Below are 25,399 nucleotides of genomic sequence, written 5' to 3'. Positions count from 1 at the left end.
TGCTGTGTGAGGTGTCCCTAGAGCTGTCCCCTGTGGGCACCCAGTGCTGCGGCAGCAGGGTCAGGGGGTGTCCCCATGCCAGCGCCTGGAGCTGCCCTGTAACTGGAGCAGTGTGAGGTTGAATTCTTTCACCAGGATGACTGTAGATTAAGCACCCAGATTTAAGCATGGTCTGGGTATCGTTAGGACGCACATCAGCTCTTGGAGCTAGAAGGAGACAGCAGTGCAACGGTGCATTTTTGAGAAGAGAGCTGGGAGCTTTCTCTCTAACAGATTCTGTGGCCTCTGTGCATACAAGGCACACAAGATAAAACCTGGGTAAAATCTGAAAGCTGGCCATCACTAAAAGCCAAGTATCTTATGAGTTCTCTTTCCATTTGGGTTAAATTTTGAGTCCCACTTGCTCAGACTTCTCAGGCTGACCTGGAGGGGGTGGATCTATCCCCAGGGCAAAAATTGCCAACAAACTGAGAAGGCCAGCAGATTTTGGGGGCTGCAGTTGTGCAACCTGCAGCAGTACATGAGAAAGATATTCCAGTGCTGTATCCTGCTCTATGACAACAAAAAATAAGATGCAAAGAAGGCTTAATTAAATGCTGCCACCTTCTTCAGCTGGTGCAGGATAGAACATCTGAAGATTAAATGAGGTTATGATGCCTTTTAGTGTCCTCAAATTGAAAAGATTTTACATCATAGTCCAAAATACTGAACTGTCCCCGAATATATCATATATACTGGTGTAATGGACTATCATATGAGGCTGTCTATGAAGCCTAAGTGAGCTAAAAATGAGAATGTGGGCAGTCTTGGAGCATATAACTTCCAGGTTGGTGCGTGGATGTGAATTAGAGATGTCCCATTAACCTCTTTGCTGTTCAAACTCTGCTGCACTATCAACTGCACCTGAAAGGATTCAGTTGGGAAATTAATTACATCAATTTAATCTCCTGCTTGATCCTCACTGAGGCTGGCATGCCATGCAGTACTGGGCAAATAGGGTTTTACTGGCCTCTAAAATTTTTTCTGGAATCAAGGGCAGGAGAGAGATAGCAAAATGTAGGCAAGACTGGATAGAAATAATAAAAATACTGTCTAAAAAATGCCAAAACCTTTATGGAAGAATGAGGTTTACCTAGCTCTGCTCATATCTCTAGTTTCCATTTAATATGCAGGAAAGAAGTGTGTAATATTTCATCACTAGAAAATATGGCAGTCATGTTAGTACTGTCTTTTCTCCATTGAAAGGAACTTCAGTTTTCTTCACTACACCACTAATCTTTATCAACTCTCTTTCAACTCTATTACAGTTATTCTTATTTCATGCTGGTTCACGAGTTTTAAAGCAGAAATTTTGCTTTTGTTACTGAAGGCTTTTTGTCACAAACTGTAACACTTCAGCTTCCTCTCTATAGAGCTCAGTCTTATTTTTCTATAGTTATCTGTAACAAAAGCACCTCATCTGAATGGCCCACTTTAAATACGTGTAGTACATTAGAATGCAGATGTGTTACACGAAGAAGGGAGTCTGTGTCACGCTGCTAGAAATCATCTGAGCATCACTGATAAGTGAGACGCTGAACAGCCGCGAGGTCTGTGTGCAGTGGTGTGTGTTGCTGTTCATTCCTCTCCTTGTTGTACAAATACTAAAATCTCTCATAGTAAAATATGCTGTACTCACCTCACTGAATGCATAATAAAACAATATTTTGTTATGGAGAGTGTCTTACTTTGTGCTGGTCACACTGGCAGTGAAAGAAAGGTTTGGCAAAATTATACAGAAGTGGGCGAAGTTATACTGAAGTACTGAGGTTGTAGTTTTGATTTGAAAGATTAAAGGGGATCTGCTTATTGGTTACTTTGCTTTACACCAAATGAGATTTTGGCAATGAGATACTGGTTTAATTAAATCCAAGCACAAGAATGCTCTTTGACTCCATCAGTATTGCTGCTGTTGTGGAAAGCTGATCTGTAGTTCCGTCTATACCCTGCTTGTGTTATGTGAAATGGCTCGAATTGGCCATTCAATGCCTAATGGCCTTGGAAAACTGTACTGTGAATTCCTTCCAGCCCTTCTTTCCTCTGTGCTTTTCCCCTCCTGGTATAGCCTGTGCCTTGCAGGTGAGAAGAGGCAGTACAAATGGTGTAAGCCTGTAGTCCTTCTATGGTACCATAATGTTTTTGTCAAATTTGGGGCTCACAAAGTAATAGAGAAATCCAGGCCTGGTGAGGTAATGAAGGCGGAGGAAAGTGAACAGACAAGAGGCACCTGGAGATGCAGAGGCATAAGGAGCTGTGGGTTCTGTGAGTACTTGGCCATGGTCATGCAAAGAGATGCAACCCCCCAGACCAGGGAAAAACGGGCTTTAAGAAAAAAGCAATGGCTCCCAACATCCATGAAGTGTCTCATGTAATAAATCTGGATGTAGAGTGAAGCTGCAAACTGAGAGAGAAAGAATTACTATAAGAATGTTAGCAAACCTATAGTAAAGAAAAACCTTCCCTGAGCTCATCTCAGAGTGAGGAAACCATCACCACTAGCATTATATTAACCCCAGCCAAGGGGTCAATAGTGATGGTGGCAGCTCTGTAACCACATCAAGGTGAGAATGTAACTCCTGGCTAAAGGTCTCAGAGGAGCAGGGCAGATTAGCACCAGAAAAGTAAGTGTTTTTATATGGACAAGGTAAGGTTTAAATGCAGTAAGAGTAAGGCCTCATTTGTCAGGGGAGGACCTCCTCTGGATTTGAAAGCCTTTTGAAATATCCTGCTTTAGTGCTCAGAAGGAATGCCAGGATGTGATCCTACAGTTCCATCTTAAAAATCAGATGAATAAGCAATCAGCACTTATGAATATTGTGCCAGAACCGCATACTGAGAATAAGAGAAGAGATTCATTACTCAGTGCTTCTGCACGGAGGTGTTTTGCAGGAAATCTGCATCTTAATGCATGACTTCCTATTGGATTTGATTTAATAAAACAAACCTGAGGTTCAGCATTTTTTGTAGATTCCATTTTCAGTGATGGCTGGATTTATTTCTGTCTAAAAATAACATTATTCTGCAGCTGGGCAATAGAGAGCATTCTTTCAGTTATTGCAGCATCAGCAGTGCCCAGCCGTCTATTTTCTGGCATGTGTGTTGAAATGGTCCCTTTTGTGAATCCAGAGATGTGTCAGTGACACGGCTGAGAAGGATGGATGTGAGCCATAAAACAAGAGCTAGGCTCCTTCTTGGTTTAAGAACACTGCTTTGGATTTGGCCAGGTCAAGATCCTGGCATCAGCTACTTCTGACTTTGAAATTTTAACTCCATTTAGAGAAAGTAATTTCCTTTGTTATGGAGAGTGAGAAGAAGTGCCAAGAGATAAGTAGACTGCCCATCCTCATTCCCCCAGTACTGATAGGGACTGAACAGAACCTAAAGAGAGGTTGCTGTTTGTGTTGTGGTTCTCAGATTGGTTTTGTTCAGTAAGAGAATATTTTTGTTATGCTGTAGTGTAACTTCTGTGTATCTGCATGGTTTAATGACTGATGGCCAGGTATCAAGAGGAGCATGCATGGACACAGGGCCATACCTAGAGCTGGTGATTGTTGGGGTGATTGCTTTGTAACTTGACTGTGATTACTGAAAATCTTAAGTCTGTTCTGAATTTTGCAGCTGGAATTCAGTCCTAATGTTCCAGCACATTGATAATAAAACTCACTCAGACATCTGCTGACTCATAGCTCTGATGTTGCACATAGTGGGAAAAAGAAAAAATCATCACATTACTCTCAAATATTTGGTTTGTTCCATATCCCTGCAGAATGCTAAAAAATCTGCTTGGAAGTCAGTTGCTGAATCACGATGTTTCTTTAGCCAGTTTACTCAAATATGCTTGATTTGGAATATTATGGATTAAATGGTCTGTTTGGGGAGTAGGTCATTTATCCCTGCCCTTGGGATGGGGTCTTCTGTCAGAGCTCAGGGTGTGATAAATTTCTTGCTCTGTGTGTGATCACTGAGTCCACTGATGTGATCCTCTATATGTAAGGAAAAACAACTTTTATTTCTTTTATTCTATACTTAAACCACTCATTTTATCAAAGTTCTACACATATGCTGTTTTTATGCCAAGGCAGAATTAAGCCCAATCTTTTTAGGGTTGGCCTTTTTTTTCCTCCTGCCAGTTTTGATTTTATCTCTCAATGCTGTTCCAACAACGTATTAAAAAGGAACTTTCTCTTTGTAACCTAGTTTGATGACCCAGCTATTATGGCTAGTCTAAGTCTTTTTCTTCTTTGACTGCCTTTTTATGAGGTCTGAAATGCCAATAAGCATAAAAATAAAAATTCTAACTGAACGTGGCAGGGGAAAACCTGAAAAGGTACTGAGAGAACCATCTGATTTCTGACAAGTTGAGAATTTCTTGGGGTGAGGCCTTGTAGCACATCTTGGAGGAGAACAGGGAAGGTAGAAAGAAATCAGTACCTCTATATTATGTTATCAAAGAGTTTTTAATCCTAGGAGTAGATTAGCATTCTGTGTGGGGGCCAATATGTTCACTGTATATAGCAATATACCTCACAGTTTATTGTGTTGATGTGTGTAATGAGCTGAAGCAAACTCCACCGAAAATGAGCATAAAAAGAAACTCCTAACATGCTAGATTTAAATCTGCTAATATTTAATGTGCGCTTCATCTGACAGGTTGAAGCAAAGCCCTGGTGATATGGAATTGTAAGAAATGAATAGGTTATTCTGGTGGGTGTATTCATCTTGCTTTTAATCAGAGAAATAATAACCTGGTCCACAGTTTATCCCGTTGACTACAGGTATAATGCATTTCTGCCTGATGCTTGCATTATCTTAAATATTAATATAAATATCAGGAATCATACCTGCAAGTGAAAAGCCAGGAAAGGAGATGGAGAATAGTGTGCAGTACATTTTTAAACAAAAATAGCATTGTTTATGAACATTAAATATAACTTATTATATGCATGTGCTGCATCTATAATGTGTGCATGAAAAGTGTGGTGGGTAAAGTATTGGTAGAAACACCACTTTGGGTTCACAGCGAACTTTACACAGAAAAATAGATTATTATCATTCAAGAAGCATATGTGCATTATACCTTTTCACAAAGCGGTCTGGATTATATTATTTCTGAATGACATATAGCAGCGGTCTCTCCTCTGCTTTTGCAGCTGCTCTGCTATGGAATGAAACATAGAAAGCTTCATCTTGTTTTCTGCTCCTTAGGACTCCCCTGGGGCTGCTGTGCTTGTATGCCAGTACCCTCGGTTGCTTTAGGAATCCAGATCAGGAGGAATGTAGCTTCCCACAGTGGAGTTTCTGCACAAAAGGGAATCATTTAAGGGGAGAAATCTCAGTGCCTGTTAACATTTCTTCAAGTAGAAATGTTATCAAGGTCACACCAGTGGTTTTCCTGATCTTGCAGCTCCAGGCAAATGGTCACACTCAGCCCCAGGTGAACTGCTCTGTAAGGTGATAGGATTGCTCTTAAAAAAATAGAGCTTACTCAATGGTCCAGTTAAAAAAACCACCACCAACAAACCAACCAAAAAAAACCCTAAAAACCCCCACCCCCCCAATCAATACCCCAAACCTAAACTGAACCAACCAAAAAAACATCAAAAACTGAGCAAAACCAACTAAAAAAACCTAAAACCAGCCAAAGACACAGAAAAGCACTGCTCCCCCACCCCTTCTTTCTGTCCAAAAAGACTCTACTAGCTGTGGAAGTGAGATGGTGGAATCCCATAGAGTTCTTGTCTCCTCCAGACACTATCTCCTTGCCAGGTAGATCTGATTCACAAATCTTTTATTTGTAAATAAAGACTGTTGCCCCTCACAGATCCTCTGTTCTGTCTCCATCTAGGTGCTCTGCTAGTCCTGCTGTCGTCAGCCCAGCCATGGTACCTGCTCTGGGGAGACAGCTGTGCTGCTGATTTCCACAGGGAGAGGTGGGTGGGAAGCCTGTGGGCTGGGAAGTGCCTGGTTTCTGTTGGGCTGTTAGGTATTTCCCCTACTCTCACAGGGGAAGAACACAGACATCATCACTCAGTCCAGAGCTTTCTGTTCCAGGTTTCTTCTTGCCTTCTGTGATGACCTTTCCTCTCTCTGCCTGGCCCGTGGCCTCTAGAGCAAGAAATCTCAGGAACTTGCATTCAAGTCAATGAGAGCTCTGTAGGAATGAGGGGAGCATGCTGCAAAAGAGAGACCTGAAAGTGTTTTTAAAATTTCATAATATTTTGTTTTAAGTGTGCACTGTAGAATCGTGAAATCGTTTTAGGTTGGAAAGGCCTCTAAGTTCGAGTCCTACCATTATGCCACAACTGATTGTTAGCAGTAGAATAAATTTCATTATTAGCTTTGCTAGCTCTCTCCTCCTGAAGGCGACTGTTCAGTTCAGTTTTGTCAGATCAGACAATTTGCTAATTTTGGTTTAGCTTGCATTGATTTGTTAGAAACTGCACAACCCCTTTGCCCACAGCAAAAGGACTGCATCTACAGAAATTTCCTGCCGAGATTTTTCAGGTGTCCTTTAAGGCTCTGACCTCAAGGATGCATACAACCTTTTGATGTATCTTCTTGCCTGATAACTTAAAATAACATAGGGTAAATTTTAAAATTGATTTTTAGAGATAATTATGAAAGATGTTCCTATCTGCTGAATTTTGAGACCGAAGTGTTAAAGCATTTATGTCACTAACTTGGGGTATATTAAGGAACTTCTAATCAGATCTTTCTCTGCTCTTTTAGAGCTATTTAATAGTAAGAAATTGGTTGTAGTATATTTTTGACATCGAGAAAATGTGGAAAATAATTGAACCTGCATTGAAAAATGCATTGAAATAGCTGCCTTGGACCATGGTCTGGTGTCAGTATAGAGTATAGGTAGTCACTATTCACACTCATGGAAGCTCATAAGGCACAGAACTAGGGTGGTATTTTAATGCTGCTTAAGATCTGTTTCATCTGATCAATGCCTGAATTAAATGATTCATCTGGAAAAGCAACCCACAAAACAGCTTCATGAAAGAGTAAAAATAATTAACAATCAATTTATTTGCTAGACCTTAAAAAAAAATCCTTCTAGCCTGTGGTATGCCATAATTTTTTTTAAAATGTCATGGGGAAAAAAGGTATGAGTCCATCATGAGGGCACTTGGAGAGTACATGCCTTATTCAAAATGGCTCACACTTCTTTCTTTGGGTAAATATAATTTAACCGCAGAAATAGTGAACTATCCAGCTGTCAATGACTTTGAAATAGCAGAAGCACCCGTGTAGAAATGTTTCATACAGAAAGCTGTGATAACAAAAGCAGATGCTTAGGTATAAATCCTGGCTTGTGGGAATTCTGTGAAAGAAATTTTTCATCCCTGTGGCTCCAGAGTGAGTCTCCATGGCAGGTTTGCAGGGATGGTTTGTTACAGTGGTTGTACCTAGTGACCAATTAAAGTTAGGATATATAAACTTGCAGTCTTTTCTTGAAAAACATATAATCTAAAAAAAAATTAGTGCTTAAAGAGCTTGGGGAGAAAGGAGACATTGTGCAGAGATACTTTTCTAAATCTGCAGTCTCAAAAGAATGTTTGCCATTTTATTTTTTTGCTCTGGTGGTAGGTAGTATAGTAGCCCACCTTGGGAAAGAGTGGGAGGAGGATGGGCTTCTGGGAGAAAGCCAAGCATGGGCCACTGGCATTTCACATGGGTAAACTGAACCTAGTTTGGAAATTTCGTAGGATATTCCTCTTGGCTTTGATATTTTCCTAATGCACCTGGGCCCACAGCTAATGATTCTCCTAGAGCTACTCTTCATAGGTTCCTATCAGAATGAAGGAAAAAGTAGTCTTGAGAGAAAGCTGATAGTTGGTTATCTCTGCCCAGCCTTCAAATGTGAAAAGGTCTGGGGGTAAAGTGGATAAGTTTTGGTTAACCCGATCTTTAGCCAGTTCTAATTATTATGAAGTTAGAAATTACTAGGAGATTGATTTATATACTTATGTAATTTTTAATAAACTATATAGACTGGTGAGATGGTGATTGACTGTAATTGTTGATAATATAGGTATGCCAATAGTATGTATTTATCAAAAAGTTTGAGGCAGACACAGAGTGGTCTTGCACAGAAAAGCATACATAAGAATATTAATGAGATAGCTCAGTCAAACCCTAGAATTTAGGACATTACCAATTTGTGATGGCTTAAGCAGTAGCTGCACTTCTTATTTTTAATTGAAACCATTTACCTAGGTGGCCATTTTTTTTTTTAACAGGGGAATATGACTATGCACTTAGACTGTTTTATAATGCATGATTAAAGCCAAGAAAGAAAAGATATTTTTTAATAAAAAACACTAACATGAAAGGGAATTCACAGCATGAAGAGAAGTTTTCCTGTAGGATGATTCCAGATGAAATACCAGCAGGCTACTCCAAACTACAGAGATGTAAACTGGTTATTTCTCAGGAGAATCTTCTTAAAGTTAGAACTTGTCCTATAGTAAGGGGCAAGTGCTGTGACACCTGTAATAAAGATGAAGCGTACTTTTCCATTCGAAAATCCTCATTTGCTCAAAGAGGGCAAACTAAATTTTTACAGAGACAGCTAAAACTTTACATGAGGTATTATATCAGATCACTAGGAGAATTCTGGGGTGATAAGAAGCTTTTCTTGGTGTTTACCAAGGAGATGTTAAGAGGGAAGTGAGCACAGAAGAGCTCCAAATCTTTGTCTCCCTGTATTTCTTTATTTCTGCTTCTTCTGTGACTTTCCTTTGACTGTGGGACCTGTAAAATCCTCAGGCTTGTCTGAGGACACTTTTTATTCTGGGATAAAAAGTGTCATGCATCGCAAACTTACTGGACTGGATGAGAGGACTAGCATCAACAAAGAAAATCTGGTTAATTAGTCTTTGTGGGGTTCATCACTGAATCATACTGAGGTATGGAGTGCTTGCCACTACCAGCAAAGGGTTTTTCCAAGACCCTTCCAAAAAAGCAACAAAACAAAAAAACAAACAAAAAAACCCCCACCCATCTGCTCATTTCTGTTTATTGACTGCTGTATGCATCTGGTGTTGTAAATTTGTCTCATGCTTTGTGGGCATTGCTGATTTGTTAAACTGTGGTACCTCCATCCCATGTTGTAGGGGAGCTTCTAAATTTGGTTTATTATTAATGTTAGAGCTTTGGGACAAGACTTACATGACTTTTAAGTGAAATTTGATCATTTAAAACCTGTTATTGAAGAGACATGTTATTTTAGGATGCATAGGTGAAACAAGAGATAATACTTGTCTTTTTGTCTTGAATGTCAAGTGTCAGCTTCAGTGCTTGTATCTGGTTTTAGAGAAGGAAGAGGTTGTTCATATGCATGCAAATAAAAGGAATTTCAGTTCTTGATGTTTTAGAATAATTTATGGCTCTGCTGTTCTATGCTGCATTATCTTGGAGCAAGTGTTGTTCTTGTTGGCTTTCTCTTTCCAAACTGCAGGAAGTCTCTTAGATGTTTGCAGTCTCAGCTGCATTATCAGATTTTCCTCTGAAACTGCAAGAGAATCAACACAAGCTGGGAAAAGTCACACTTTGTGTTTATCATAGCAATTTCATCTGGATCAAGTAGTCTTGTGATGTACCTTTAGTTAAGAAAAAAAAAAAAGGCAAGAAACTATATAGTACTACTGAAACTTAGTGAAATGCAGTGCCCCAGATTTTAGAAATTACTTCTGGGAATAATTCCAGTTGATAATTACCATTTTAAAATATCTTTTGAGCTGCTATGCCTAATTACCCATGTAAATATGTATTAGAAGTTAAAAGTACCATAGATGCAGTAAAAATTAAATGAGGAATGTGTTTTCTTGTAGATACAATAAAAGATTTTGTTCTTTGATGTGTACATAGTGCTAAATAGAAATGTAAGTAACAGCAACAGCATTTGAATGACACTGTATTCAGTGTTGCTTTTGCCTCTCCTGGTTTCTGTAGGTCCAGTTTCATGATCAGGATCACGTGTGGAAAAGCCTCTTTGCTCTCTCTTTCCTGGGCACACTTGTTTTGAGGCTCCTGAAAGCAGTAGAATGAAGCCGTGGCTGTGTTTAGTGACACCTCTTTTTCTAATGCAAGGAGAAGAAAATAGACATTTAAAAATGTGTAGGTACTGGAAACTTGGAAACCAGCAGTGTTTCCTCAGGAATAGATTTTTTGATTGAATATGTGTATAGTTTGCTGTAGACTGGGCTCATTAACCTTGGGCTGCAGCTCAGGCTGAAGCCTGCCTTGGTGAAATTGTCACCACAGTGGAAGGCAGGGGTCACTCATCTGGGTGTTGTGAGAGGACAAATGTTAATGTGGTCTGTCATCTATTGTGACCAGATCTTGACTGACACATCATCATGAATTATCTGGGCCTTCTGACCCAAATTTGCTATATTCTCCTTTGGTTCTCTGTGTTGCTCTTCCTATTTTTACTTTTCCGCTCACAGCGGAAACTGCTTTCACAGCCGTTTGTCCCATGGCTTCTGAGCACACCTCATTTCAGTTTATGCTGAGATGAAGACTATCAAGGTCAATATTCATGGGGACCTGAAAATGGTTCACTGGGACCTTAAGGCTGCCAGAGGAAAGTGTATTTTTTTATGCTTTGTTTTGGGCTTTCTTCCAAGCAAGTGTGTAAACAGGTAGAACCTTCATTGCAGCCTTGTCTTTACAGTGGCATCTTTCCCTAGTCTGGTTTTCAATGGTGTCTTTAGCATCCCCCCTGTGGATTTTGTGTGTGTAGATGGCAGATCACCCAAACAAACTGGAACAGAGTTGTAAGGGAAAGCAGGATCCACGGTGCACTTAATGAAGGACGAACTTCCATGGAAAGGAGCATTTGGAATACACAGGGGTTACACTATGGTGATGCAAGCCTGAAGATTGCCCTCCAGTGCCAAGCTAGAGCTGTCCAACTTTGATAGCGTGACACCACGTGTCATCACTGCCACTGTCACCTGCCTGAGGCAAGGAGGAACACTGGTCGGGTTTCCAAGAGGATTATCGTCACAGGAGGGCGAACCCTCGCATCTCTCAGCTCACATTCATCACTGAAAGGTCAAAAAAGCTCTTAGTTTGAAACAGTTTTTAGAGGGTTTTAACAGCTCGTCTCTCTTACATAAATCCTCAGCACAGAGGCTGAGCTTCTCTGGTGGAGGAAGGGTGCTGGAGCTGCTCCTACGGTCTCTGTAGCATCTTCATTTGCTGTGTGAGTGGGGGATTTTGGTTAAATTGAAACACTTGGGGTTAAGTAACACTTATTCTACTCCATACCTAATCCCTCCAGTACCAGTTATTATCTTTGCAACTTTTATATGGAGGGCTTTTAAGAACTCATTCTGCCGTCCAGGAGAGCTTTTGTCCCATGTGAACCTGTCCCATCTCTCCTTTCCTTTTGAAATAATGCTTGTTAGGCTATAAATATTCATGGAAAAGATTAGGGCACAGTTGAATTTTTGTGTTTGTATTCTAATTAATGAGCAAATTCCCCTTCCCCACATTCTTACTATAAAAATCTTCAAGATTGTTAGAGGCTGTGTATTTATATTAAACATGCCAAGGGAATGTTATGGGAGCAGCCTATGCCTTGGCCATGTGGGCTTACACTTCCATAGTGTTATTACCTTATGCTTGCCTGAAACTGTCTTTTTATTAAAAACCTTCATGAAAATACCTGGTTTTCCCAAAGATAATTTGAAATTCTCAGGGAAAAGGGAAAACCCTACAAGAAGTGTTTGACTGAAACTCAACCAGAGCAGAGAAGGAGGTGAGAGGCAGAGTATGGATAAAGTATCCAGTAGCCTTTCAATCCTTTTGCAAAGCAAAAACGTAGGTAGCAGTAAAGATTTCTAAGTCTGATATAGTATCTCCACAGGAGCTTTTTTCCTTGCAATATTGTGGTTTTACTAAATCAAGGTCAGATGAGAACTAGATTAGCTATATGATTAATAGATATATTGGGCCTCACATAGCAAAGTCAGCCAGCACACTGAGGACACTTTTATTATAAAGATTGTGCAAATAATCACTGATGTTTAACCACACAGTAGATTTGACTGAAACACGGAAGTTATGACTAAAAAAATTGTCACTCAGTTGCTTCAACAGAATTTACTTCACAAGAAACAGCAGCTTGAATGAAAGAGAAGAAAACCAAAATCCTAACAGTGCAGCATCTGAAAACCCTTCAAAAAAAAGCATCCATTAGTGAATTAGCATTTCTTGAGACAAAAGCACTGTTTCAAGTTTTCCTTACCCTAAGACTTGTAGGAAGGAAGTGTTGCAGGTGTGCAAAGCCCTTGCTGTGTGTGGTTACCCATCAGAGGTGTCAGGTTTGCTTGTGCACACCCAGCAGATCACTTGAGTGTGCCCAAAACACCTTCAACATATGGACATCTTCAACAACTATTTTGCTCATTGTACTGCAAAGCCTTGTAGATAAAATAGAATACGTTTCACTTATAAAGTGAAAGATAAAGTAGAATACGTTTCACTTATAAAATGCTTCTGAAGAAAATAACAGCAAGGTCCAGGTTTGTTAGACTTTGTTCTAATATTTCTTTTGTCTCTTAGATTTAAAAAAACCCCCAAAACTTCAACAAGTATTTAAGAAAAAGTTTAACATTAAGTTTGTCTTTCCTAGGGTATTTGTATGGAAGCAAGTTACAAAATGTAACTTAATGGTGGTTGTAGTGAAATCTTTATGAGAAAAGAACTCTGTCTGAAGAGGTCTCATAACATGGAGAACTTAAATTTGTTGCCTCTGTGGGGCCTGCGTTTATTTGAGAAGTAGTTGTGGTGGCAGCTGCCTTTCTGATAGGGAAAGGAATTCCATTACTCATTTCATCAACTCTGGTGGTACTTAAAAATGTAGACTGTCACTGACAAATATTCCGTTGTTAATGATGGCCTTGTCTACTGGCCAGATGCCCATTTCACTGGCTGCTGTATAAACCATCACTGTAACAGCTGATTAAGTAGATCACAATAACCAAGAGCTAGATTGTGGGAGCATCTTAAATATACAGTTTGTATTTTACAGTGGAAAACCACTAAAAGAATCCTTTTAAAGTGGTAAGAAGGAATAGTCATCTACTGATAACCCAACAGAACCCTGAATTTGACAACTCGGGCCATCTGCATTATTAAAATTTTAAATAGTTTCTAAGAGGAAAATTGCAGACTTGAGAGTTGCTGTTGATAGTAGTACTTTGAAAGAGACCTGTGTTTGTGCTGCTCTTTGCAGTGGATCTGTTGGGCACAGCACAGTGCACGATGACTTGCTTGTATGTAGTGTGGGCTTCTGCAAAAGGCAAGGTAAATCTTGCTCCTGTGTAGTTTTAAGTGAATTGAGTTGCATAGCTTCAGTGTCAGTGTTTACATTTGGAATCACCAGCACAATTTTCACTTCTCAAAGCTCACTGAAAAGTCAATACACTCACAACTGTCCCCACTGCCACCACCACTACTCCCCATGTCTATGTAATTTTCACTTGGAGAGGGGAATTCCTAATTGAGAACGGAGAAATAGAGAACAAGTGGGCAATTTTTCCTCCAATGAGGAAATAAAAATTGAGCCAGGTAGGGGAGAAGTGCTGTGAGGTAAAACTGGCAGTCTGTCTGCTTAGGTAAGAGATCCATGTGTTTAAGAAACTCATGGACTTTTATTTTCCTGTTACCTATTCTAATCAGCTTCTGAAAGAGAAGGTCTCTGGTTACTCATCTTTTGAACCCACTGGGCTTTGTTTTCAGTTATTTTACTCAGATAACATTTCGACACTTTTTTTTCCCACTAGAACAAACAAGCAGCTTGAACAGATGAGAGATTTGTCCATTCAGCCCTGTGCTTTAATTGGCTACTTGATCATGCCTGGGAAAAAATAAATTAACTAGGCAAGCTTTTAGTGAAATTTCCTCAGAGGGGTCTGCCAGCCACTAACAATTGGCAGTTTATATACACTTTGACCTAAGTGTATTTTGGTTTTGTATTTAATAGCCTGTTATTTATTTTATAATTTTTTCTAGTTGTTTTCATATCATGTAAACTAGTAGGAGCTATTATACCCTCTGCTGAGAAGCTCACAGGTTACTTAGAAAATTGGTGTAAAATATGCAAAAAACCCTACATATTTCCACTGCTTTGTAAGTGGAAGTGACCAAATGCATCAGCATAGCCCATCATCCCAAGGATGTGTTGTTCTCTCTCACTTCCTTGCTGTCTGTGGTGTATGAAAAGACCTCACTTCCTTCAGAACAGAGCTGTTTGTAATGAACTTAATGCAAATACCTGTTTAAACTGTGACTTGAAATCACCATAAGCAGCATTTGGGAATTCTGGGAATAATATCAACATAACAAAGTAGATCCAGTTAATAGAGAAGCCCTTGAGGAAATAAGATGTTCACGTTGTCCTTTTGAGGAAAGGTGTTTAGGGATTGAAATAATATGTAACTTATTTTATTGGTGCATTAAACAACTACCAAGAAGTTGAATTTGCCCTCTCTTATTTCTAAAAGATATTATGACCTTATTGACAGAGCCAGACAGAGAGAACTTACCAAGAGAAGGTACTGTTGACAACATCTGCATCTTGTCAAGATAACTGAGACAAACACCTGAAAAATTAAATCTGCAGTCAGTTGTTGTCTTTTCCCTCCAGGACTACTGAGAAACCCTCAGCACCTGAAAGGTGGAAACAGACAAAGGGCCCAGGAGTGGCTCATCAGAGTATCACTTCTCTCTCTGTTTCTTCAGAAGTGGTGTCTTGTTGTGCTGTTTCTGCTGTCTCTCTTGAATGTCACTTCTCCAGAACAGGATTAAAATTTTAACAGTAACAAGAGGTTAAAAGCTCTTTCAGTAACGTATTTCTTATTTTGTGGAGTAGCTGTTAATACCATCTTTAGTATCTATAAGCTTGTCAAGGAAAAGATTTTGATTATTAACTTTGTAAAGAAAGGAAAGGCAAAAAGGAATTGAAGTACAGCTCATGATTTTTATTTGAAGTATTCATCTCTTTCTAGCTCTTCTGTAAAATTTTCCATATCTGCTTTTAGCAAGTGTCTGCCATAGCATTAAGCATGCTTTTTATTGCAAATGCTGGTCTGTTTTTAATTGTTTAGAATGGGTGGTGTCTGTGTAAACACCATTGATTTAGGGGTTAAAGTATGAGAATTGAGGTTATTCTTCATGTAGGCACTGGATATTTGTTTTGGGGATACCTTGCAAAGTTGCATTAATCCCACTGACACTCCCTCGATTTCTTAAAATGTCAGAATTAAAAAAACCCAATCAACTGTATTCGTTCACTGCCTCACAGCAAAGCCGACAGTGCAGGTTTCTTATTACTCATTTTCAACCAGAAGCTGTAATTACTTTAGATATATATGGACCACTCTCTACAGGTGGTATCTGATAAATGGGTTGATCAACCATTTGGATCCGAGAGGAAACACCTCCAAAATGGCATTGTGTTGATTATCTTGACTTTACTCAGACCTTTTGACCCAATGGTGTAAGTCACTAACCAAAATGTGCGCTGTGCACCCTTAATTGAATCTGGCTTCTAGTTCATTATCTTTGTCCAGTGATGCCCATTGGCCAAGTCTTGGTCATTGGAAAAGCTCTTGGCTTGTTCCTGTGCCTTTTAAAATCCTTGCTGGTAGCAGGAGCTGGTGACACCAGAGGTGTGGCAGCTCCTGAGGGGCACATGGAGCTCAGGCTGGGAATTTAGAAATGATGAAAGAGAAACAGAAAATAAATCTGTTACTCACTGAAGGGGATCACAGAATACCTTCGCTTTCAGAGCGGAATATCCTCGACAATGGACGCGTCCACTCACACAAGCATTCAGTCCAAGCAAGCTAACAAATCTACATGGTTAGACAATTTCTGATTTTTTTCCCCCTAAGGTGGAAGTTTGTCTGTTTTAAAATTTTCTAGAAATATAATATGCAAGATCTCTGTGAAAGGAAAGAGAATTTATCTCAGAAAATAAGACAGAAGAATTTTTTTTCAATATTTTTAACATTCTGAGAATGTGAAAATTCCTTTTTTTTTTTAGTGTCTGGACTGTCAATACCAGCTCAATATCCATGATGACAACAAGCTAAGCAGAAAGTTGCGCTGCAGTTGTGAGATAATGCTGGCAAAATAATTAACTCCATCAATCAAACTCAGAGCAGGATCCTCCAGAAACATAAAGGTGAGTCTGCAAAAGCTGATAAATATTACTCAACAGAAACTCTTAAGACCCTGCTAAGAGGGATTTTTAAGGAAGTGTCAAAACCCATCTGTCTGGAGACAGTTCTGCCCTGAAGCAAGGGGACATATTAAAGTTAACTTTTTGTTAGTAAACTCTGGTAATGGTATTTGATTGCATAAATATCACTTGCATTTATACATGTGATATGTCAATACATTGACGTAATACAAATTCTCATAAATATTTGTATTATTACAAATTTATTACAAGTATTTGTTATAATATCTGTATATATAATATACATAAATATGCATAAGTAGGTTATAGGCATATATGCCCCCACATTTCCATAGAGTTAGTAAATCCAGCATACAAGTGTGCTTTGAAATATTTGCTAACGTGGCGCAAATAGTGTAAGTCAAGTTTTACTTTAAAAGGTGGGTTTTTTTGTTTGTTTTCCTCTGTATATAAGTTTCCAATGAGGAACTGCTGTCATGATGGCTTTCTTTTTTATCTTACCAATGAAAGTGAATGCATTTCTGAGCAGTGCCTAAAGCATTTGTTTAGCTTAAAGGAAGGCTTGAAAAAAAAGTGTTTAAGCACTCTTCTAATTGGGGCCTTGAAATTGAGTTGATGCTCAGGATTACATGGGTCTGGATGAGGAGCTCAATCTACCATGGTGGAAAAGATTTTGCAGTCAAAATCTATTGATGCCTCGAGGCTGTCCCTTAACACTGGCATCCGGGGTTGTTCTGGTGGGGCAAAACCCCTTCAGCATTGAAAAGATGGAGGAGCTTGGCTGCTGCCTCTTGCCAGCACTGAAGTGTCCTGCTGGTACATCTACCCCTCCTGCAGGCTCAGCATTCTGTGTGGCATTCCAACAGGATGCAGCTTCTTGTGGAACACAGGTCTGTGCCTCTCTCTTCTCTTGTGTTTTGTGTGTGTGAGAGCAGAGAAATATCTGGCACTTTGCAGCTAATGGCTTATAAGTTGCAGCAATTATTCATGCAGGGAGAAAGAAAGCTGATGTAAATGTTTCATCACAGAAAAAGCCTTAATTTTTATACAGGTAGGTGTTGACTGCCTCTCTGAGCCATTGTTTCTTTTGATTTTTTTTTCTGCATATTTAATGCCCTTTATGTACATGCAAGTGTGTCTGCATAGGATTTAGGGCTTTGGGGATTGCTGTTGTAGCCTGAACACCTAGAGCATGGTGCAGCAGACCATAAATGCTGGTGTGAGCCCTGAGCACCTTCAAGGAGACTCTTGGAGTAGCAGGTTATGTGCTCCTGTAAGGTCTAACCTGGGCAAATTCACGGTGTAAGAAAAGATGCACACACTTAATCTCAAATAAGAATAGGATTGTTGTTTAGTATCTACCTGCTCGTTACCTCTGCATGTAGATTAAATATCCTCAGCAGCACCAGATACAGACTGACTAAAGGTTTGTTTTGGTAAGTTGCCCTAGTCAGAATTGGTAAATTAACCCTTTCTCTTGTCTCTCTTTTCTGCTCCTTGGGGATAAACTGAAAGTAATCTGAGCCAAGTTTTAATTCTCAGTGAGACTGAGTTGCTTAGGTGTGTAGCTAAAAAGTTTATCCTGTGTAAGTACTGTCTGTGTGGGCAGTGATGCTCAGAGTACACCAAGAATCTCCCCATGGGATGTTCTGATGGGATTTATCTGCCCCATGGATGCCCTGGGCTACCCAGCTTGGCCATCTTCTTCAACTGGATGTTCCTATTTCCTGAAACAATTCAAAATTAGCACGGACATCTTTATATAATAAACTGTAATTTAGGTGTATTCTGAACTATAGCTTCTTCTTCATATGGTTTGTAAACAGGTGAGGAAAAAACTCTTTTTTATAAATTTTCAGCAGAGTTTTCCCTTCCCATGGGGTTCCATCAGAAGTGGATTATGTTGTGTCCCTGGAAATCATTGAATAAATGCGTTAAAAAGTGCTCGATCATTTTAGCAAGTACCCCCCTGTGGCTTCTGCAGTGCCGTGTTTGAATAGTACAAGATGTTCAACATTTTCTATGCCTTATTGGTTTGACCTTTAAATATTATTTAAAATGTGAATGTGATATCATCTGCAACCAGCAGATAAAGGCTTATGAGCAAAAGGACAGTGTTTTGTTGGACGATTGCTATATTTAAGAATAGCATAACCTTTGAAGGTCTAGTAAAGTTGCAATAAAATTAGTGGATTTTTGCAAAATTGGTGTCTTTTTCTAATATAAAAATAGAAAAAGGCTACAGTTTATAACCTGAACTTGGAAGGTTTTCCACCTAATCTGATTTTTTTTTTGTTATTTCCTATATCATTAGTCTCATGCTGGACAGTATAGAGGAATGTTTATAACATGATGGTTTAGATGCCAGGAGTATGTAGGAAAAATGTTGTTTCATCTTTAATGTAAATCCTTGTAGTATGTAACTACACAGTTGTAGCGTGTATGTGAAGGATTTGCAGCAGCTTTGAGGAGTCTGAGTGAAAAAGACCATGAAGTTAAAAGTGAGAGATTATTTAAAAGCCCAGCTCGGTGACATCATTATACACAAGTGTAACCTTTGTAATTTCATAACTATTTGGTGTTTTAATGCATTTTTCAGATAGTTTAATTGTAGAAAAGGAATTTGCAGGCTGTGGATGCTCTTGAGTGCTGCTGACCTCTGAGGGGAGGCCAGGAGTGCAGCTGTTGGGCGAGTTCTAGGACTGGGTGGCATCTCAGTGTCCTCTTTTGCTTCTACCATGAAAGGCTCACGCCTGTGTTGCTGAAACACTCATGCTCATTGAGAAGTTGTGTATGGTTTTATTGAGGGGTTTAGCACACACACTTTGGTGTTTTCTGATATGTCTCTCCTTCTGAGCACACCTGATCAAAGCTGTAGTGTGGAGCTGTAATAGCATTTGAGATCACATCGTCCACTTCTGCTGTATGTGTAATTTTCAGATGTGGGTCTGCAAGCCCTTCTGTTTGTAAGCCTCGAGCTGTGTTTGGCTAAGGAAGGCTTTGAAAAGCTCAGCTCAAGCAGAGCAGAATGAGCCTGTTGTGTCAGCTGGGACTGCAAATGCATCCCCTCAATGTGGTGTTGCAGTCAGGCTCTACTGCCTGTAATTACTCCATTAGGGAGACCACTGAGACTGTAAAGAGATCCTGGGAGCTGTGTTTCCCTCTCTGACCATGACCTAGGAGCGGAATGACAAAAGTAATATTGTGTGAAATGTGGGCTCTTTTAAATCTGATTGTTCCATTACCCTCAATCAATTTCCACTATTTAAAATAAATTAAAATGTAAGCAATAGTGGAAGGCAATGTCAAGGGCACCACTTATGGTCAACACTTTTTAAAAAAGTGGTTTCTACTCTGCTGCTTCTTCTATTCTACTGCTTTGCTGCTTCTTTTGTTTTGTTATTGTAAAGATTAATTTAAAATATTTAAAACTGAAATTTATATGTTCTGCAGTCAGTTTTCTATTTTCCAATCTATTTTGTTCAGTTTACTTAAAGGGCAGCCGGTAAGAATTTGCTTTGTTTAACCTTAGGCTTAATCTTTTCCCCTTGGGTGGGATTTGAAAGCTTCCTGTGCTGAAGTCAATAAATGCTTGCCAGTTGCTAAACATAATAAAATTAATTTCTGTTTATATGAACACTTTAATTTGAAGAATAAAGGATCTTGTCATTAAGGACATGGTTGAAATCATTAAAGTTATGTCTGTCTGAGTAATAAAATGTCACTGCATCTTTCTCCTTATTTTTCAGTGTTTTTTCTCCTCCAAAAAAATTACGAGCATGCCCAGCTTATCACATAAACCTTGTGTGAATATTTTATTAAAAAGCACTTATAGTATGTAGTTTTGTACTCCTCAAAATTAGAAATATTTAGAAATGTTTCACTTGAATGCTGCATTAATTTTCTTATCTTTCCTAGAACTGGGATTGCAGAGAAATTTTTCACATTGCTGAAAAAATTGACAATGAAAGCCCAGATAATTTTGGACAGATAATGGATCATCTCAGGTGACACAGCTTCAGTAGCTTTTTGTTGCTTTGTACCACACACGGTTATGTGTTTCTTGCTGAGAACAAGACTTTTGCTACACATGAAGTGACCTGGGAGGTATTAATGAGTCTCAAGGAGTTTGCAGGGGGTCTCCATGACCATCCGTAACGGAATGCGCTCTCTGGATAAGGCTCTGACGATGGGAAAATTCTTCGTTCTGTCAGGACTGTGCCACCTGAGTGTGTTCTTATTGCTTTTGTGGGCTTCAGTAGCCACTCCCTCATGAGAAATATCATGAGGAAAAATGTACTTCTGTAAATAAGAGGTTTTTTTAGTAGTTCAGCCACTCAAGAGATAGTTCACCATTTCTGGAGCTATTCCTTTGGTGTTCCATTAACAACATTTTCTCCCTGAATCAAAATTTTTGCTGTCTCTGAGAACAAAAGCCAAAATTACATCAAAATAATTAGTATTTCATCATTTTCCAATTGTTCTTGCCCCAGTGCTTGCATGCTGCTATGCTAGTCTTAAAAATCAAAATCTCCTTAGATCTTAAGTTCAGGGAGGTCTGGAAACAGGGCACTCATGATTTGTTCCTGTTTATAAGAGAGGAACTCAACTGTGTTTTCCCAAACACTTTATCAGCAATTTTTCTTGCTCACAATATGCAGCAGGTGGACGTGTTAACCTTTGCTCTTAACAGGGGCACAATGCAATTTATGTGATCTTGGCAACAAAATATGTATTGATGCTAAATGCTTACAATTTGAATAGTTGACTTTAACTTGCTTTTAGCTTTTTTACAGAAATATGTAAAATATGAAAGTGCTCGCTTCTTGGATTGTTTAAGGATTTTAAAACAGTTTAAATGTTTCTTAATTTCAGCAGTAACTACTAGTTTGTTATTTTACCTGGAGCTAGGAAACGTTAAAACAATATCTCCTTTTTTACACTTTCCTCCGCTTTCATCAGTGTGTCTGCAATGCTGTCATGAAGAGACTTGAATTCCAGCATCTTTAAGGCATTTAATAATTACTTTTTATGCATGATTAAAGATGCAGATTTATATTTCTGATCTGGGATTAAACATGCCCTCAGATCATGGTGGGACACATGATCCCTGTTGTTTGATCTTTGGCTCTTCTGTTGCAATGGAATCAGGACAAACCTGGAATCTACACCAATGATGGGTTCTGGAAAAAGTAGGTTGTCCTTTTTTTCCTCTTTTCATGAGATTCAAATGAAGATATTCCCTATGAAAACTAGGAATTATTTTAGAAGCACTTACCACAATGGCATTGAAAAGGCGTGTGTAAGATCAAAACTGACTTGCTGTATTTTGGCTCTCTCAAACCTCTTCCTTGATCACTGGGTGTGCATCGTCCCCCTTTGGTTTGTTTTCCAGATAGAGCTTGCTATTTACCCATCCCCAAATCTTGGCATTACTAAAAGCTACAAGTTAAACTACTTCTGTAACAACCTTCAGACCCTTTGTTTGGTTACCACTCCTGAGTGTCATATCTTATGACATTTCAGGAAGCTTATGACAGTTTATTTTTCTGGAGGAGTCTGTGAAGATTACACTCTCCTCATGCTCTTTCATTTATTAAAATTTTCCCCTCCTTATCTGCTTAAAGCTAATACAAACTAACCTTGAAATTAAACTTCAGCCTGTCTCTCCAAGATTTCAGCAGCAGAAATAATTTGAAAAATGACCCAAGACTTGGAAGAAATAGTGAAAGCAGGATTAAATAATTTCTTAATTACAATGTCCTTTCACCCCAAGAGGAGACGTTATCTTTGCTCTCATTTTGGCCTTGTATGAATTGCTTGGGAGTATTTAATCACTGTCTTGTAGATGTTAGTGATGCCTACAGATGTGAGATTACCATTGCTTTGTTTGAGGCTGAGGTGGTCAGTGGTTTTGGCGTCGTGAGTGCTGGCAGGAATGAAGATGCAGTTGAAATGTCTGCCAGAACAGACCCTTGATTCTGGTTTATTGCTGCTAGTTATTCTTTAATTATGTTTTTATTTATGAATGGCATATTAAAGACTTAGGTGGATTTGAGATTACCCAGAGTGTAAGTGGGTGGTGGTCTGTCTTCTCCTCTTTTTCCTCCATCCCATGTAATGTACCTCTGTGTGGTTTATGGGTGTCCAGTGGAGCATTTGTTTGGGTGTGCCAGTATTGGATCTGTCCCTGGAGAACGTTATCTCCAGATAAAGTCATGACAGCCATCAATGAGACCAGATTAGCTTGTAAAGTTTTATTTAAAAAGGGAATTGAAATTGTGATTATTAATTTATAATTTATTTCCCCATGTACCTCCACGCATCTCACAGACTCTAAATGAGATTACAGGAAATACCAATCAGTATTAGACAGGAGCAAATACCCAAAAATTTTGTCTTCTGAAAAATCACAGTGGGTTAATTTATGAGCTGTTCAGGTGATTTAAATGTTTTCTCTCAGTTTTGGGCAGAATATTACATTTGGAGCTGTCCCATATCCTGGCACGTGAGCTGTACCTGACACTTTGGAGCAGTGGAGCCTTAGTTTGTACACAGCCTGGGATGGAGTCCTGGGACAAACCTGGTGTCCTCAGGCTGCTTGGGGCACCTTTAATTTAAAAAGTGAATACCTGCTTGGGCATTCAGTAATCGCCTAGGAGAGATTGTCATCTTTCATTACTGCATTAACCTTTAGAACTGACAAGAGAGTGCCAGATCGCAATAATTGAGCAGAGGCCCGTGAAAATTAGTTTCTTACCTTATGATTGTGCGTATGGTCAGATTGTTCACTCTTTGGGGTTATTTTGCGGGTGACATTCCTTTTTCACTAAATTTTAGCTGAGCTTTTAAGTTACTGGTTTAGACTGTTGTCTCCTTAAAATACCTATCCAGGAGCTGGAAGAGGAAAAATGGGAGAAACATTTGTCTCCTTTGAACCTTGTAACCCTCAGCTTTTCCAACACTGCGTTTCTGGAATTTGATAGAGCGTGAATTTGAGGCAATTCCTAATGTTGTGTTTGGAGAGAAAGAACAAGAGTTTGGGACATTGTGCATCCTGAAGTAAAACCTCTAATTTTGTGTTTCATGCAATCTGTTGTCCTTGCCAATGTTTCAGCCCTAACACCCCTTATCTAACAAGCTAGAATTTCTTTTTGTCGTATAATATTCAGAAGTCCCAAATATTTATCATTTAATGGAAATTAGGCATGCGTAATGCCCATACTAATGGGGTATTTGTGTTACTTCAACAAACTAGATTTTAATTAGAAGTTACACTGAAGGTCTGATTAGAAAGCAGAGCCCTTCTAGGGATCAATTCTCAGCCAAATTCAGATGATGTAAATGTAACTGCGGAGTTATATATTTGTTAATCAGCATGAGAAACTTTCTTTGTGTGAAAGAAGCCTTAGAGGAGCAATTTTGCACCCTGAGCACGTTTCTTGTCTGAAGCACATGCTATTAGAGCTATAAGATGCTGCTTTCAAATTGCATAGCAAGTTTTAGACTTCTGCTCTTGGGGGCAGGTCTATCATTTCCAGTTATATATCCCACCATTTTCTTAATTTCTGATAAAATATATGTGGGATAGGTTGTTTTACTGTAATTTCTCTTGCTTTATAACTTGCTAATTGTAAATCACACCATACTCCCCTTTGTAAAGAGGCTGTGCATACACTAAGTGCTGAAAAAGATGCTGAGAGTAATTTATTCCAAGGACTAATATCTCCCCATATCACTTCCAGTCACTTAGGCAGCTGAATAAAGCCCAAATATTATTTTATTCAGCTAGAAACTATTTCCATTATGTCACTTAAAATCAAAGGGTTGGAAAATTGCACGCTATGAGTTTTTTTTTTTCTGTAAAGCTACCATTTGTTTATTTATTGTGGTGCTGATGGATGGCCAAGACACTTAAGGGATAATCAGGCAATTTCCAAAGTACTTATCAAGTGAATTAAAGGCAAGTCGAAACTGCAGCAGGATGAATTCATTCCTATTAAACTAAATTGTCCCAAACTAATGAGATAAAGAGAATACGACTTGTGTCCAGCCTGTGGTGAAGAATTTTCCCTCGTTCAAGTAGAGAGGTTAATAATTTGTCTACATAGGCAAATGTCTCAAAATAACTCTTTTGGACTATTTTTCTGAATAGTTGTATCGGTACATATTTTTCACACAGGCAGTAATACTCTAGAAGAAAAAGATGGGATTTTTTTAATGGGAAAGTGTTGTTAATCTAAGATGCCTTTGACTTCATGTAGTTTTATTCCAAAATAATTCCTCATTTTGACTATCAAGGACTGTGAAGCTTGAGGAGTCTAATGACTCTCATAGTTTCTGTACAGTTTTATAGAACCTGAGGCAGGAAGTATTCCCAACATCACCAAGCCTGCTGGAGCATGTGTCAGTGTTATCCTTGTAATTTACTGGTTTCATGTGTAGCTAACACTGTTTTGTTTTTAAAGATGAATCTTCTATAATGGTATGTAGCCCTTGTAAAATTATAGCATGGAAAAATTGCAATGCAGTTACATTTCATTGTTCTAACAGTCTAAATATGTTTGCCCTCATTCCTCCCCCAGTGTCCTATAGCTTAGTTTTCCTGATGGAGAAGCGTGATGAGGTAGAGAAACACAACTGCTCACCTACTGCTTTTTTTTTTTTTTTTTTTTTTTTGATGAGGTACTTGATTGCAGATTTGCATAACAAGCAATTTAATTTGTCATTGTAATCCCTGGCAGTTTTGATGACCATCTTTGTAAATGGGAAATTGTATTTGCAGTACCAGAGAAACTGGAATGATGCAAGTTTGTACATGTGGAAATAACGTCCTTCAGATTTCTCTTCAGGATCCCTTAAAATGATGTGAGGTTGACCAGTTTAAACTTGTCTGGTTGGTTTTACCAAGTCTAATTAACCTGGAAGAAAATTTGGAGAAATTCTGATGCATATACAGCAGCTTCTTATGTTCTCAATTTTCTTGTTGCTTAATTTGACTCCAGTGGCTTCCAGCTTAATATATTTCTTTCCTAACTCCCTATGCACATCTTTTATGACCTCTCAATCACCCATGTTTGTTTCCACAAGACATTTCTGACAGCTGGAAACAGTTTGAGGGCCAAATGC

The 25,399-nt window shown here is 38.9% G+C and overlaps 1 long non-coding RNA gene across 3 annotated transcripts in view; it reads left to right on the top strand.

Moving 5' to 3' along the window:
• Positions 1 to 25,399, top strand: part of LOC120755251 (uncharacterized) — a 115,976-nt gene that overhangs the window by 29,525 nt on the left and 61,052 nt on the right. For 2 of the 3 annotated variants that reach the window (XR_009208030.1, XR_009208031.1), the window contains exon 2: positions 16,112 to 16,252. This is a non-coding gene — a long non-coding RNA (uncharacterized LOC120755251). Of the gene's footprint in view, positions 1 to 16,111; positions 16,253 to 20,188; positions 22,088 to 25,399 lie in introns of those variants that run through there. The other variant, XR_005701694.2, reaches the window with a different exon arrangement.

Source organism: Hirundo rustica, chromosome 7 (genome assembly GCF_015227805.2).
Source record: "Hirundo rustica isolate bHirRus1 chromosome 7, bHirRus1.pri.v3, whole genome shotgun sequence".
NCBI lineage: Eukaryota > Metazoa > Chordata > Aves > Passeriformes > Hirundinidae > Hirundo > Hirundo rustica.
The sequence above is the reverse complement of the archived record's forward strand: the minus strand, read 5'-3'. Positions and strand labels throughout refer to the sequence as shown.